Raw genomic sequence first — 3,451 nt, 5'->3', positions numbered from 1 at the left:
TCATGGACTTTTGGTAAATTGGAAATCCAATGATTCTTCCTGTATTTACAGCTTCTGGTTCTGAAAAATGGCACCATTCTGGTGAGTTTTTAAAGGATAACATATCTTTCAAACCTGCTGGTAGGTTTTAGAGGTTCAACCAGGACATAAAGGACGAAGAAATCTATTCATGTACTTTAGTTGTTACTGCTTTTGTTTTTAAAGCTGCACAAATCAATATCTGTGACTGATTATGTGTGAAGCTAAAGGAGTTGCCTGTCGTCACAAACCCACAGAGACTCATCACCAAACTGTGCAGCTCCCTGCTGCTCTGTGGAGCGTTAAGGTGTCATCCAGGTCACTGTTTTGGTTTTGTGGCCAACAACTCTGCTCTTATCGGCCTCGTCCGCAGGTGCAGAAAGAAGCTGTGTGCATCATTTTTTGGCCTCCCGTGACAGTTAGTTTAGAGATACACACAGGAAACCGCCAAAAAAACTGTGCATGTAGCAGTTGTTTGTCACATTTCCCAACCAACACGGTACACCAGCAGCAAAGAAAGCAGCCAGTTTAAGTGAAAAAGCTCAACTAAGGTCACTACATAGATGTAAACAGATAAAGCTGGAGAACACAGCGGAGCAATCAGCAGCTAAAGGGGCCAGCATTTTTATCAGGACTTTGTGGAGACAGAAAAAAGAGTGAACGTTGGATTTACACTGAGTAATCGATTAGGCAAATGTTTGTTAACATGTTCATGATAATAAATTAAAATGAAAGACGGATATAGTGACTATCACTTGTTGGTTTGTGGACCACCTCTCTGAAAGTTTGGCATTTTGTGGTCTTTTAAAACCAGGCGTAACTATCAGGTGGTGGATCTGACTGAGAACCTGAGGATGCTATTATGTCAAGAATGATCAAGAAATAGTTGATTGAAAACTAATCACCAAACAACTGATTGCTGAAATTTCAGTCGTGATATATTTTGCTTGTATTTTTAATTTTTCTTCATCCATCCATCCATTATCTATACATCGCTTAATCCTCACTAGGGTCGCGGGGGGCTGGAGTCTATCCCAGCTGACTCAGGGTGAAGGCAGGGGACACCCTATCACAGGGCTACACTTAGAGACAGACAACCAAGCACACTCACATTCACACCTACGGACAATTTACAATCACCAATTAACCTCAACATGTTTTTGGACTGTGTGGGAGGAAGTCTGAGAGAACCCGGAGAGAACCCACACTGCACGGAGAGTATCCATTTCAAAATGTACTTAATGTAAATCTTTTTTTTATAATTATGAAAACAGTTATTGACATGGGAATACTAAAATAAGAAATATTGTGTTTTCCACCTTTGAACTGAGTAAATCCAATTTACTTTTTAGTGAATTCACAGCAACACAGTAGCGATCTGTCAATCACAATACAGCCACGCCCTAAAAACTACAACGATTTATCGTCTATTTTCCTCTAAATGGCTCCATCATTTACCAAATAAACACCTCGCTGTATTCAAACAGACTTGATGGAAACCATGAACTCATCAGCAAAACATTCGCTGTGGTGATAGATCAGGTGAGAAGTTGAGTCCGTTTCTCATAGACTTTTATTCAATAAGACTGCTTTGTGCAACCAGAGGAGTCGCCCCCTGCTGGCCGTGAGAAAGAATGCTGGTTTAAGGTGCTTTTGGCTTCAATTTTCAAAACCAGGAGGCCACATTTATCTTTTATATACAGGCTGTGGGTTACAGCTTGCTGCACCGCTGCCTCCTGGGGAACTGAGCTTCATTTTATGCAAATATTCCACCACATTAGTGTGATGCTGTACGTCCTTCTCACAGTCAGTAATGCAACATATACAGTCTCCTGCTTATGTATACAAAACCCTCATGAAAAACTGTATATACGATATCAACTTGTTGCATCTGGACTCAGTATTATGTGTTTGCACCTTTAGAGCTCTTGTTTTTGCAGCAGCGCCACCTACTGAATTGGATGATCACTAAAGCGTGTGTCTTATGGTTTTAAAGGCGTAGTCCACACAAAATAAACCCCTTCTGCCCAAGTACTTACATTTTTAAAGATATATTCCATCCAAATACAACTTTAACTTACAAGTTATGGTTTGAAGACGTTTATTCCATCCAAAATATGACTTTCTGTCCAAGCACTAAATGGTTTTAAAGGCTTATTCCACCCAAACAATGTTTTCTCACTAACTGGTTCTAGTTTTAAAGGGTTATTTCACCCAAAACACTACTTTCACTCCAAGTACTATGGTTTTAAAGGTTTATTCCACCCAAAAAATATACTCTCTGTCCTAATACTATGGTTTTAAAGGTTTATTCCCCCCCCCCGCCGGAAAAAAAACAAAACACTTTTTGTCCTAATACTATTGTTTTAAAGGTTTATTCCACCCAAAATACTGCTTTCCGTCCTACTACTATGGTTTTACGTGTTTATTTCACCCAAACAATACTTTCTCAATAACTGGTTATGGTTTTAAAGGGTCATTTCACCCAAAACACTACTTTCTGTCAAAGTACTATGGTTTTAAAGGTTTATTTCACCCAAAAAAAATACTTTCTCACTAACTGGTTGTGGTTTTAAAGGCTTATTTCACCCAAAACACTACTTCCTGTTTAAGTATTTGTGGCTTTAAAAGTTGATTCCACCCAAATAGTACTTTCCATCAAAGGACTTGTGACTTTAAAGGTTTAATATAAGGTCTAAAGACTTTCTTAGTTTATTATTTACACTTTTGCAAGCTGACTTTGTGGTTCAGCTCAAAGCATGAGAACTGTTCAGTACTGACAATGAGACTGTCGTCCACCTTGGCCAGATATGAGGCCCTTGCTTCAATACTCTAATTAAGATGGTGCTGCTGTGGTGGGCTCTAGAAGTACAGCCTCCTCAGCTGCAGACATATGCTCCTCCCTGGACTGGATGCAATGTTAAAACACTGCTGGTGGGTATTTACATTGTGGCATTTGAGACTTTTTTTTTTTGGTTAAAGTAATGGCAAACACAGCATCCTAATGCCGGTATTATAGTTATCAGGTGGATTGTGCTGTCCTCGGTGCTGTGTGCAGTAACAGCAGGAGGAGCTGACTTGAACAGATCTGATTGTCTCCAGTGGACAGTAAACATGTCCGGGCTGTGAGGTATCAGCAGTCTGGGGCCACATCTTCCTTCCCTCCATCCCTCCATCTCTCCAGGGAGCATCAGTGGAGCAGGTGCTCGCCCTCCTCCTCCTCCTCCTCCCTCCTCCCATTCCCCTCCCCTCTCCTCTCACATCCCGCCTCCCTCCCTCCCTCCCTCCTCTCTCTTCCTCTCTCTCTCTCTCTGAGGACAGTTAATGAGTTGTCCTTCTCCTTCTTCCCACATCTCCACATCAGTGCGCGTCGTTCTGCTCAGATCAAACGGCGTATCGTTGCGCACAGAGCCGTCATTTATCTACACGAAGA

The sequence above is a fragment of the Stegastes partitus genome, unplaced genomic scaffold (assembly GCF_000690725.1).
Source record: "Stegastes partitus isolate 25-593 unplaced genomic scaffold, Stegastes_partitus-1.0.2 Scaffold1605, whole genome shotgun sequence".
NCBI classification, from domain to species: Eukaryota; Metazoa; Chordata; class Actinopteri; family Pomacentridae; genus Stegastes; species Stegastes partitus.
The sequence above is the reverse complement of the archived record's forward strand: the minus strand, read 5'-3'. Positions refer to the sequence as shown.